A 15310-nucleotide genomic window follows, 5' to 3' on the forward strand; every position below is an offset into this window, starting at 1 on the left:
TGAGCAAAATCAAAACGGTCAATTTTTTAAACTTTTACTCCTATTATGACCCCTTAACATTTATTAAAATTGTCGGAGGAGTTTGGTAGAGTTCTCAAAGATCAAATACTTGAACTTTGACCCCTTAACAGCCGAAAACCGATCACATCGATTTTCCGAAATCTCAGTACCCTGTATATCAAATTTCGACTGTAGACTTTAAATTGACAGGATTATTTCGTAGGGAAATGTACACACACAGGCACATTCACTTATATAAAGATAGATAGATTAGATGAAATATATGGTAAGGATTTTAAAAAAAAACTCATGCGCCACCACTGAGAATCGAAACCAAAACGTTCAGCTCACGATTTATTTTGCCTCTGCCGTGAATTGCAGGGCTATGAAAACATGTTTACTGCGAGGCTAAAAAATAAAACATGAACCAATAGTTACTAGGTTATGCATTCGTAATGCCGGCGTTCGACCTTCACATGGCAAATTTCATTTTTTTTTTAAATTTTCACACTTTTGCACCGATTTTTCCGGGCTAAAATCCAAATATAAAGTTGTGCATGGGTTCCAATACCTTATATATGAAGTGTTATGTCTGTAGACCAAAGACTCTTGGAGGAGTTTGGTAGGCAAAATGTGTTAAACAAAAATATATACGTATGTATAAATATATATGGAAAATTTTTTTGTTTACTATAAACTTTGTACACAAATATTATGCAAGTATAAATTATGTACAATATTTGGATGAATATAATTACACGTAATAGTTAACTAAAGCTAATTATCCCATAAGAAAACCGAAAGAAACTAATAAGGAATTAATTAAAATGAATGTTTAAAAGAATATGCAAATTAGCTAGATCGTTTGCTAGAAATGCAATTCTACAACCCATATAAAAGAAAATTGCATTTTCTTTTTAAATGATTAGAAAAGAAGGTTTTTTAATATGAATATGAATACACACAAAAGAATAACGAATTTGTAGGAGTATAGATAGATAAATTGAACCCAATATATAGTAATGTTTTAAAATGTAAGAAAAAAAATGACTCGTGCGCCGGGATCGAGAATCCAAGCCAAAATTGTAAGCTGACGATTTATATCTTTTGACATTAATACCTGAGCTATGAATATGTTTGCTGTGAGGATAAAAATTAATACATGAACCAATAGCCTTTACGTTAGGCATGCACGTTATATTTACTGGCGATAAATCTATTCGGTTGTCCGTGAGTTTTTTTTTTTTAGCACAAATTCCTTTACATTATATTCTAGTCGCTTGATATTCTAGAGACTTGTGCGGATACATGTATATAAACATCTACTCCTCCCTCAGATATATATATATATATATATATATATATATATATATATATATATATATATATATTACTTATTTAGTATAGACGCAATAATAACTTACGGACATGTGTTTCGCCGTACACAGATCATCAGCGCAATTTGACTATAGAGAGGGTTAGATTCCACAACAAGAAAGCGTGTGGCCAGATGCTTCACTGCTAAGCCCCAAAGCATCGATTTATGCCACTTTATCGCTTTTAAATTTATATTTCATTTCCCGATTTCCATGACATTTTCGAAATAGTAAAATAATAAACGCCTACCGTAAGAGACATGTCTTCTAAACCTCAACTTTAAATATATACTGACCATGAGTTTAAAAATTCCAAGAAGTGTTTATTATTGCTTTATTAATTAAGTCATACCAATCACGTACAAAACAGTAAACTCCGGTATTGAAACTACCGACGATCACAACAAATAAGTGTGATACGGTACAATTACATTAGAATCAATAAAGTGAAGTATTATACATAAATAAAAAAAGACATCGTCAATCTATCAATGAAGATATAAAATAAACCTTTTAAATGTTCAGTGACAACCTGGAGAAAAATTGTATTTTTCAGAACATCATTATATTAACTGTAAAAAATATATATATTATTGTTCTTTTTTGTTTGTTTTTTGCTTTCAAAGCCAGAAAGTCCAACATTACGAGAATAGAACACATTTCATTTTTCAAGCCACCACAAGAAAACATCACTTACCGAATTTAAAACGCAGAACAGTCTGGTCTTTAAACTTCATAACCAAATTATGGCATTAAATAACATTGCGCGAGTGTATGCGACATTTATTTTTTTTCTATTTCTACACCATTAAAAAAACAAATAGTCGCGTGCACATTTCTGCGTGTTTTTTATTTTCATTTCTTCTCAATTTAATCGTCACTTTATTTTCTGTTGTCTGTTATGTGTGTTAACCAGGGTGTGTTTGCTTTCTTTCTTTCTCTTTTTCACTATTCTTTTTTTTTTTTTTTTTTTCATATTTCCGAACTTCTTATGACTGTATTTTTACCCTGTGTGTGTATGTGTTATGTGTGTATGTGTGTGTGTGTGGCAATTCAAATTGTGTTACTCTTTTTATCGTTAGTTCTTTTAGACCTTAAGTTGGACCCACGTCATTGACGCGAGTTATTACGAGGGCTGTGACAAGCATATTCTTTTACAAAAGAATATTCTTTGCATATATTTCCTAAGAGAATATTCTTTTAACAAAAAGCATATTCTTTTATTTAAAGATTATTCCTTTAACAAAAAGCCTATTCTCTTAAAAAAAGAATATGCAAAATATTTATGGAATAAGTTGTGCCGAAAATATGTTGAAATAAATATTTGCATACGAGTCTTAATTTTACGACGTTTTCTTTTTTATATAAATTAAATTAAACATGGTAAAACCTTTGTAGTTGTGAATTTACAATAACCTTTGGTTCCTAATGAGAGCCATTCTATTAGAGGATTATATTAGGGATGAAATATCCGCGTATCCTTGTTGCCCTAGGTCTCCAGGGCCGATATATCTGCCCAGTAGTGTCCAAAGGATTGTAACTACAATTTGTATCGAAAAAATAGCCAGGTTTAAATATGGTCCAGTAATCTCCTACGATTGGAACGAGTTTTTTTTTCATTATAAGGCTATTTTAGCGGACAACCAAAGAAGCTTTAATTTTGATAATTTAAAGACTAATTTAATTATAAAATGCAATAAATAAAATATTTTAATTCCATAGTGTTCAATTGTTCACAGTATATAAACAGTATATACATTAATGAGTAGGGCAATTACAAGAATATTCTTTAATAAAAAACAATTCTTTACATAAATTGGGTTAGAGTATATTCTTTTGATAAAAAGCATATTTCTTAAAAAAAAGAATATGCTTTTTAAAAAAGAATATGCAAAATACTTATGCAATAAGTTTTGTTTTGCCAAAAATATGCTGAAAGAAAATATTTGGATAAGAGTTTTTAATTTATTCATTTTTTAGATGAATTAAACGTGGTATAACCCTAACAGATGTGAATTTACATAAAAAAGGGTCTAAAATTTGGTCTGTTGAAAAAGAGTGATATTATAGCATATATATATAAATATGTACAGACATCTCGTCCGTGTAGATACTCAAAATGTGTTAGTACCCAGGACGAATTTACAAGATCTAAAAAAACTAAACACAAAATGCCGCAAATAATTAGCACTCCTGCTGAACGGATGGCAAGATATGCCGATGAATTTGAAGATTAACAGTTAACTGGCAATTGTTAACCTGCAAATACTGCAATATCCAGGTAGGAACAAACTTTAATACATAAAATTTGCAATATAGTTTACTAATAGATTGGCGTTGTTATAGTAGTTTTCTTTTTGAAATTCTATAACGGTAAATCTAGCTGTATTAAAATTTGATTGAACGTTGAAATTTACAATTTATTTTATCTACTTTTTACGTTAATTAATAAAGGTTAATCGGCTTCAAATAACTTTTTCCACCCTTCCTTTAAATGTATATATTACCATTAAATAATTCATTTTTATTTTTACAGATCAAAAGTTTTAAAAAAATCTCTAAAGCAGCATTTAAGAACCAACGCACATCTGGCAAAAAAGACCTACATGGCGAAGTTCCTACTGCAGCAACTGATTTAGGAGCCAGTACGAATAATTTGTTTAACGCTGACTTATGCAAAGCGTTGATTGCAGCGGATATTCCGTTTCATAAACTGAGCAATAATGTGTTCACAGACTTTCTTCATAGGTACACATATAGAAATATTCCAAATCAGACTACACTAAGAAAATATTACGTTAGTGAAGTGAACGAAGCAAAAGTGAAGTCACTCAGAGAAAAAGCTGCTGGAATAGAAACTGTGGGTCTCGATTGATGAAACCACTGATGTAGAGCAGCGTTTTATTACTTGCTTTGTGTTTGGCATTCTTGGGGTAGAAGAGGAACGCAGCAAGTGCTATTTGGGAAATATTGCATGCCTGCCGAAAGTTAATCATTCTACAATTGCTGCTTTGTTTTTTGTTTTTTTAACGATTCGTTGCAGTTTTTTGTGGCCGCAGCAAGTCCTTTATAATAATGTGCTCCTTGTAACCACTGATGCAGTTGCATATATGTCCAAAGCTATGAATGCTCTTCAGGTTTTATACCCGAAAATGGTGCACGTTACTTGTTTGGTCTATGGCTTGCACAGGGTTGGGGAATTAGTCAGGCAGGCGCACCCAAAAGTAAATAAACTGATTTCAACTGTAAAAAGTATATTTTTAAAAGCACCCAATCGGATCGAAAAGTTCAGGGAACTAGCCCCAAGAGTGCCCTTTCCACCGAGTCCCATTGTAACAAGAGGGGATACGTGGTTAGATGCAGCGCATTATTACGCCAAACATTTGCCCGAAATTACTCCTATCATAATGTCTCTAGATTCAACAGAGGCCCAAAGTATATTGGAGTCCAAAAAACTGTTGGATGAGGAATCACTGCCATTTGATCTCGGCTTTATCGCCAACAGTTTTTCCATTTAAAAAAAAATATTGCAAAGGTGGAGACTAAAGAGCTGAGTCTTTCAAAATCTATTGAATTAATTAGAGAGGTCGAAATGACACTTGCGGAGATGGATGACTCCCAATTTCGTAAAAAGCTGAAGAATGTCATTTCAAAGAACAAAGGTTTTGCTACTTTAAAACGTCTCGATGCACTTATTAGTGGGAAGGCTTTTGAAAATGAAGGAAATTTGGATGACATAGATCATTTAAAAGTTTTAAGTGCCGAAGAAATGGCCAGCTTGAAATATACCCCAGTAGTCTCATGCGACGTGGAACGAGTTTTTTCCCAGTATAAGGCCGTTTTAGTAGACAACCGCAGAAGTTTCAATTTTGAGAACTTAAAAACGCATTTAATTGTAAAATGCAATGAATAAAATATTTGTTTAAGCTTGATAGTGTTTAATTGTTAGAAGTATTTATAGCATAAAAATAAACGTTTTTTTCTATATATTTTCTTGCGATTTCGGCATTAACTGAAGCTTTTACAAAACGATCAATAGAATTTATAAAAAAAAACAAATAATTAAAAGACTAATTTAATTTCGCCCCTAACATTGCAAAATTACCAACTACTCAACTATACCCGTTCTATTAAAATACTATAGTAAGGTCGAAATATCTGTAGGTCTTTTACCTTAAATCCCCATGGCCGATATATCGGCCCATTGGAATCAAAACGGTAAATATTGTTGCAAACGTAAATCTAAGGTACTTAGCATAAATATATTCGCTTGAAGTACAGTGAAAATATGCGATTTATAAAAATATACGGTAGCCAAAGAGAATATTCTAAGCAGCATATTATTTTAAAAAAGAATATTCCTATGCAAAAAAGCATATTCTTTTTAAAAAAGAATATTCCCGTGTAAAAAAAGCATATTCTCGAGCATATTCTTAAAGAATATTCCCGGCATATAAAAAGAATATAGAGCATATTTGAAAGAATATTGTCACAGTCCTAGTTATTACAGCTGTCAAATGTGCACATGTTACATATCGTTTATATACATGTCTATGACCAAGTATTTATAATATACGCAGTAAACACACACACACACACACACACACACACACACACATATATATATACATATATATATATATATATATATATATATATATATATATATATACTTCAGAATAATGAAATGCAATAAATCTACAGGTATGCATTTCCAGTGATTATCAATCATTTACAATATCATTAGATGTAATATATTATATAAGACAATCCTAGTTAAATAAAATTGCTCAATATACAAGATAGAGCAAATAAATCATAATTTAGATACATGAATTTTATGATTTAAAAAGGTTAATTTTCAAATATAAGATTTTTTATTGTTTGCAAACAAAGAATACGGTTTAATACATATCTATGTATTAAACCGTATTCTTTGTTTGCAAGCGATAAAAGTTCCATATTTGAAAATTTGAAAACAAAGAATACAGTTGAATACATAGGTATGTATTCAACTGTATTCTTTGTTTTCAAACAATAACAATCTTATGATTTGAAAATTAACCTTTTCAAATCCTAAGATTTTAATATATTTCTCTCTCCCTCTCTATCCACACACACACACACGCACGCAGCTCCACACGCACCCCCACGTGTGTGTGCGTGTGTGTATGTGTGTGTGTGTGAGATAGATAGATAGATATACCCCGGAGTTGTGATAGTAGCGTATATGATGTCAAACATTTCTATTGTCTTGAAAGATTGACGCATCCCTGTGAGTATGTGATTTTCTAATGGATAAACTCATCTTCGTCGTGTCTTTCCATGTTTTTATCGAATCGCGTTTTGTTGTCAGTGATGTATAAACGTTTATGTATAATTTTGTGTGTCAGCGTATGAATGCGGGAAGTGCGCGTTGTTTAACAAAATTTCACTTTCCTAACCTCGTGTCACATTTTCACGCCGTGGAAGGAAGGTGGATAATGTGCTTACTTTTCGAATTTTCTCTTATTTCGATAGAACATAGCTGCAGATATTTGAATGCAACGGTAACGAATATCTTGCTGTCCAAATCTCATTCAACTTGCCTCCTATTAAGCTGGTCTTTACTACAGAAGTTTTCAACTTTATAGTTATGTCTTGCCTAGAGTAAAAAACGACACAGAAAAGAAAGGAAACAGAATTAACTCCGTTGATATATAATTTAAGAAAAATAACTATTTGTCACATGTTTATTAGTATTCGAGCAAGAGTCCAACGAAGATCAAAATAACTTAAGACGAGTTAAAATATTTCTCTTTTCATATAATAATGATGATTTATTTATTTATAATGGAACACTGTATACCGATTCAGCATGGCACGATCTTCTAAACGAAACTAATGCAGTTCAGTTGCTACCATTTTGTCTTGCATTTTTCATCGAGGTGATACGTATAAGGTAATCATTTTCAAATCTATATGCATAAAGCTACTGACATTCTAATTTTCTCACTCATCAATAAATAAATGCTACTTATTTATTTATTCATTGAAATAAATATGTTCGCTTACTTCCTTTTTAATGGAGTCCTCTGATTATCAAAGCGGAGAATTGATTTAGGAATGGCCATACATGTCATGAGACTAGATTATATTTGTTAAAAACTGCAATTTTAGTCACATATTTTATCATGTATAATTTCGTTTATAGCCTAGGCTGTATAATCTATATCATAAAATAAAGTCGACATTTCGTATACAGATTCTCACATAAAAGAAACGAACCCTGATGTCAATTCAGGCATTTAATAGTTTTAATATACCTGTGAACATTTAGAGAAATAATGCCTCTCTTTTTCAGATAATTTATCTATGTGTGTTCGTACATACCGTAAAGATATATGTAAATTAGATCAAAAATATTAACTATATTTTCTATTCTGTAAGTATTTAAATACACATAATAGTGTTAATAATAATAATAATTATAATAAAAGCATTTTTTTTAAATTTCTGAATAAAGAATAATTGCTAATTAATGAGTATGCTTTAAATAGCAAATAGTATAGAGAAAAAAATAGTAAAAACTAATTCATCACGATACTATATAAGCAAATATAGGTATTATTTTTACACATGCATGTAGAAGATAATTGTTTAGATTTTTCAGCATGCAAAAAAGAAATGACTCCATAGTCCATAATTTGCCCCCCACACGCACATTTAGCCCCAAAATCCTCAAGGCCTTAACATATTTAAATTTGAGCTCAGCACCATGCAAAACTGTTAAATAGACATACACAGAAACTTTAGGACAACTATGGTAAAATAGTCCCAAATATGGAGTGTCTTTATTAGCATAAAAAAAGCTCCTGGGGCACACCCAAGAGTTATCGCGAAGTATAGACAATATATATATATATATATATATATATATATATATATATATATATATATATATATATATATAAATGAGTTAGTTACAACTTTTCAGAAAGTTTTATAAGTCATCGATTTTTTTTTTAAATAAGCACACAATTGTCAATTTAAACCATTTTCACCCGAAAGGCACGCTTAATGGAGAATTCGGAGTTTTCCGAGAAAATGCGTTCTGTTACTTTTTACACATACCATGCTTAATGTTTGTGCAAAATTTAAAAAAAAACTCAGTTGAGAAATTACGGACAGACGAATGGACAAGGTCTACCCTTTTTTATCGGAGGACAAACAAATATTGGCGGTGGTTGTGCTGCAACAGAATCTTACAGCATTCTATTTCTATACACACTTATATATATATAAAGTAGTAGCGTTCGTATGTGTGTGTGTCCGTGTGTACAATTACCAATCACCAAAGAAATATAAAGGGTATATGTGTGTACACCTGGTTAAGAAATATTAATGCCCATATAAGGATACTTCTGCCAAAGGAGACATTATATTGCATACGGACTTTCAATATATAGCATTCTTTAAACAACTTTTTGTGTTACTGAGATACGGTCATTAACATATCAGATTAAATGCAATCTATTTAAATAATTACCTCGATGACATTACTTATTCGATATAATAGCTCTGTTTCAACTGTACTAATTAAAAAAATTAATTATTTACTTTATTTTAATTTCAAGTTATGTTTGATTTAATTTATTTTATCTGAAATCTAAAACCGTTTTATTTTCAAACCAAAAACCAGAAAACCAAAAGGGGAAGTATCTGTGATAACTTAATTGAAAAATTGTTTAAAATGGAGCAGGTTATTAACTATTTCCTGTTTTTGTTTTCATTTCGAAATATTATTCTAAGCTGAATTATTTTTTTTATTTTAATTAGGAGGAAATATTTTTCACTTATTCTTACTTTTTAAGTAACTTTTTTATTTGTTAGAGAAAAATAATTAAAACTAATGTTCTCATTTACTTACATCCTCACGAGGGCAGAGTTAGTCACAGAGACGCATGTGAACAAATCAATCATCACCTGCTCTTTTAGTGTTTTGTTTATAAAATTTAATCTGTGCTGCCCAGGATTTATTATAATAATCATACCACAGCAAGTGTGTTTAATTGCCTGCGAAACAGATTTTCTTTATAATTTATTTAATATCTTAAATTAAAACTGGTCAATTTTTACGATATGACCCAGCGTCGTTTAACCACTAGGAAAAAATGCGCAATGTCAAGTTTCTTCCCAACTCCGCAAAAAACTTGAAAATGATTATTTTAATGTTTTCGATAGTGGTAAAAATATCACATTTGAATTTGGGGCAGATAAGTAGTTTTCATGATATGAAAAAATACTTTTTCAAAAAGTGAGGGATCACTTTCCTATATCAATTTTATGTAAAATGGGCACCCCCTTCCTAACCATCTAATAATTACTTCATATCATAAAACAAATTTAACTGTGATATTCGAAAGCCGCCGCTGTTTTTTTACTAAGAGATTCGTTTATTTTTCATAATTTAGGACGTAAATAATGCTGTCAGTAAGCTTACACGAGCGGTTGACAAAAATATATATATATTTTTTTTAGGTGGGTATTCAATTATAGAATTTGCATGGATTTTACCAGGTGCTTCTGTAGTTTACTTAACCGCCGCCTAATGTAAACAGAATTGTTGTGAAATATTAAACTGCAGAGGCACCTGTTCACAACTATACAAGTTGTATAATTAAAAAAAGAACAAAAACAAAAGTATGCGTTTGTAAACTTACTAACAGCCTCATTAGCGTCCTAAATTATGAGATGAAAAAATGAACGCATCTCTTAGTAAAAAAAAAACAGTGTCAATTTTCGAGTGTTCTGAAAACGAATATAACAGTTAAATTTGTTTTATAATATGAAGAAATTACTAGGTGACAAGAAAGTGGGTGCTCATTTTACGTTACATTTATATAGGAAAGTGATCTCCTACTTTTTGAAAAAGTAATTTCTTCATAGCATAAAAACTACTTATCTGTCCTAAATTAAATTTAATATTCGTTTTCAGCACCACCGAAAACCATTAAAAGTCGTCGTTTTAAAGTTTTGCGGGTAGTTGGAAAGAAACTTGACATTGACCAAAAACATTAAGCCCCGGTTTTTGTGGCCTAATACGTTTAAACAGCCTTTATAAATAATATGAAAGAAGAAATTTTTAAAAAAATAACTTTTTAACGTGGGGAGTAACTTTTCTATATAAATTGAACGTAAAATGAGAACCCACTTTTTGGGCACAAAGCGTTCAATCAGACGTGTCAACTCTAGCATTTTTTCAAGTTTGGCAATCGACGGGGGATAAAACATGTCAAATACAAATCTTTTTAGTTTTTTGTGGTGACGACGGGAATTACATTTGATAAATTTTAATTTTATGAAACCATTATGTACTTTCACCTAACAATTTTATAAACAGAACGAACTCCAAGATAGAAAAAATTCAATTTTTAGGGTGGGGGCGGATGATTACATTAGAAATATAAAATGACGAAAAATGTCATTTAATTGTTTTTGAAATTAATTTTTGGTAGATCGTTTTTTTTTCTTTTTTTGCGATTGCACGGGCATTTACTGCTATTTTTTTTATTGAAACGAACGTTGTAATTATTTATTTTTAATTATCTTTTCTTGGGGGGGTATTTCCAGTGCTCAATATCCGGAGAATAGTTTCTTCTCTTTGTAGCCCTTCTGCCGAAATATCTGGTGGAGAGGGTATCACATACTTCTTTTTTAGGGGTGATTACATTTACATGTTGTCATCCGATCTTTATTTTTTGTTGTGGAGGTATCCGCGTTGCCCATGATGAAAATAATTAGTATACCGGTGTGTTTCAAACATAACTTCATGCCAGCCCAGGCAACGCTGGGTACCCATACTAATACTATATAAAATGTGAGAATGGCATTGACAAATTGTCTTGTTTCAATAATCCATCTTCTTTCTTGGATATAATAAATTAAGTCGATTTCTCACTTATAATCAGTCATAATATCACAAACGATAGCCTTTATATGTTTGCCTAATTTTGTATGCGTGTTACCAGAAATTACGCATTAGTTTTCTTTTATCGCTATTTGCTGTAATTTACCTGCTATATATGACTCTCAAAAGCATAACTTCGAAAGATTTAGTGTCCCCTCTTTGTAACTACTTCTAGCTATCTACTGAAACCGCTACTCACATCATCAGGTAGCTTCTTTATAAAAAAAGCAATTTCAGTTAACTCGCTGCTATATTTAAGATTATCGATATAATCCTGCCATTCTTACTGCTTATAATCTATACTTCCTGGATAAAGTTTTATAAATTTATTTGCTTTCCCACGAAGTCGGGTGTGACACAGGGTCGTTTTTAATGAGGGTGAGATGGGTCTTTGGAATTATTTACAGATATTTTCACCTCTTGGAAACATGCCACAAAAAATGGACGGCGAAAACTCTCTTATACATTTTAAACGTATTTGAAATATATTTTAAATGTTTTACATGTTAAATACTTTCTGAAGAGGACGCTTCGCAGAACCTCTGAAACTCATTAAAATCTATTTCAAAGATTTTTTTAAAAAAATACAATTATCTAGATAATAAAAAAAATAAAAAAATAAAAATACAATATAATAAAATAATTTTTTAAAACACATAACAATTATTCACTCATTAAATATACATCTTTCTCTCGTTAGATTCACTGAACCCATTTCACATCTCTCTATCTATCTCTCTCTCCAGTGAGAGTGTGTGTGTGTGAGATATATATATATATATATATATATATATATATGAGAGAGAGAGATATGGACACTCCCGTCGATTTCGACGTATGAGCTTCCACCATAACAACTATGCTACTGGGAAATGAGAACAGATAATTCGGTTATACTGGTGAAGGCTTTGTGTAGAATAAGCTACATTTTTGGTATTACTGCTAACCTTTGTCGGTTCAAATGACTGCCACAGGACAGAGTATATAGTAGACTGCAGGTTCTAACATCAGAGTTTTCTTTCTCTTAAATGGTATATCTTAAGGAAGACTGGGTGTGCCACTCTCCCAATGAATTAATGCGCCCACAGATACCAACTTGGAAATATCCACGATTAATCTTCTCAAATAGTCACCCATTTGTACATGCCTGGCCCAATGTTGCTGAACTTAAGTGATTTGATGAGAATATGTGTTTCAACGTGATTGTTCCCTATATAATTCTTTATACAGGAAAACAAATAATTACAAAGGTAAATATAAATATAATCTTAAAATTCAAACCTATACATGTAATAAAAAACAGCTCATTACATATCTGGTTTCAATTTGATAATTACTAAGAATAGAATGCATTATCTATTTGATTTTTCTAATCTAATTTAAATGTTTATGCTTAGATTCAAAATGCTTGGATTGGCTTCACAGATAACTGTTATTTGAATTACATAATTGACTATCAACTATACTAATTGGTTGATCTGTCATTCTATTAAGAACGCCCATTATTTTCATGACATACACACGCATATATATATATACACACACATATATATATATATATATATATATATTAGAAAATAACTTTAGAGCCCCTCATAGATACAGTTAGATCTTTAATAAGAACACAATCAAAGTGTCTTACTCAACTAAGCCAACTCTTCATCAAAAAATAATTAATTCTAACAATAAAAAATAAACAATATACAAAATACAAATACAGAAAATATGGCAGGCTGTAACTGTAGAAGAAAAAAATAGATGTCCCTTCAATGTTCATTCAAAACAAAAAAATGTAGTTTATAGCTGCACAGCATCACAATCCCAAATTTAAATGAGGTTAACAGCAACCATAACTTGACCACCCGATTAAATAACTACACCAACTTTAACCAATCTACCAATCAAATAAAAACCAAACCATCACATACCAATGCCATCCCTAATCTACCTGAAAATAAATACATTAAACAAGACGCAATCTACTTTGGTTCCACATCTGGATTAATTAAGCATAGAATATTAACCCATAAGTATTCCTTTAAAAACCACTCCCTGTTGAACCAAACATCTCTATTGAAACATATTTGGCGACTCAAAGATAAGAATATTTCCCTCAATTTTAAATGGCAAATAATAGGATCATATAACGGATATACACCAGGAGATATATTCTGTGCACTTTGTACACAGGAGACCCTATAGATTTTAAAATATGACGATATCAAAAATACAACCACCCTCCTAAATTCAAGAGAGAAGCTTATATCCTCATGCAGTCATAAACGCTGGTTTAAATTTAACAAATATAAACCACCATAAGTCATTAAAAATGTTTCTTATAAATATTCAATCTTGAAATTTAAGTTTAACTTGATACCCTTATTAATAAACTTTTGATCATCCATATTATTATTAATATTAGTTTATCTGATATATTTACCATTATTGTATATTTTTTAAAAAATATATTTAAGCTAAACCTATACTATATTTTATAATTTCAATAAATAAATAAGTAAATCATTAAAAATACCAAATTAAATAAGTTCAAAATACAATATTTTATAATCTAAATAGAATGAACACTAATTATATCCCTTTGATTATTTAATTAGAAAAAAAAGATTATCCCCCTTTTTTTAAATATTGGCTTAATTTGAAATTAGGCGTTTGCTAACATATTCTAACCGTTAAAAATGTTAAATTGGCATTCTTTTTGAAAATTCAACATTTCGTACATTTATAAGCAACATCCAAATGAATGCTTTGACGATAATTACGGTTTTTTTAAAGGCGAACAATTAAAAGGTAAATACTTACATATATATATATATATATATATATGTATGTATGTATGTATGTATATATGTATATTGTCCGTGGATTAATGTCTATCACAATAAAAACATCGTTTCCGAAACGATCGTGCAAATTATTGACCTTGTTGTTGTTTCTTCTTAGTAAGCAGATTTTTCATTTTTAATTCTAATTTGAATTTTAAATTATCAATCACTTTACTAAATATATATATATATATATATAAATATATATATATGTATATATATACATTTGTGTGTTTATATATATATATATATATATATATAGAGAGAGAGAGATATTTACATTTTTGATACTTAATTTTAAGTCATTTACAAATATTTATTTGCTGATTAAGCGAGCATACATTTAAAATTCATGGGTCTAATTACTTTATAATTTGATTCTTTGTTCTATTATTATGATTTAAAAATTATTGCCTTAATTTCATTTTCATCATCTTTTTCTTATATATATATATGTGTGTGTGTGTATGTAAGTCTGTAAATACAAATAGATAGATATAAATATACATACATATATATACATATATATACATACATATATATGCATATATATACATAGATATATACATATACATCTATACATATACATACATCTATACATATACATACATCTATACATATACATACATCTATACATATACATACATCTATACATATACATATATATACATACATATATATATATATATACATAGATATATGCATATGCATACATATATATGTATACATATATGTATATACATACATATATATAAATACATATACACACATATACATATATATGTGCATATATACATACATATATACATTTATATATATACATTTATATATATACATTTATATATATACATTTATATATATATACATTTATATATATACATTTATATATATACATTTATATATACATACATGTATATACACACATATATATACACACATATATATACATATATATATACATACATATATATATACATATATATATACATATATATACATACATACATATATACATGCATATATACATAAATATACATATATATACATATATATACATACATTTATATTTATATATATACATATATATACATATATATATATATATGATGAATGCAACGTCTTGTCAGATGAGTGCCACTCCC

The sequence above is a fragment of the Euprymna scolopes genome, chromosome 20, assembly GCF_053919585.1.
Source record: "Euprymna scolopes isolate OS-2025 chromosome 20, ASM5391958v1, whole genome shotgun sequence".
Taxonomy (NCBI): domain Eukaryota; kingdom Metazoa; phylum Mollusca; class Cephalopoda; order Sepiida; family Sepiolidae; genus Euprymna; species Euprymna scolopes.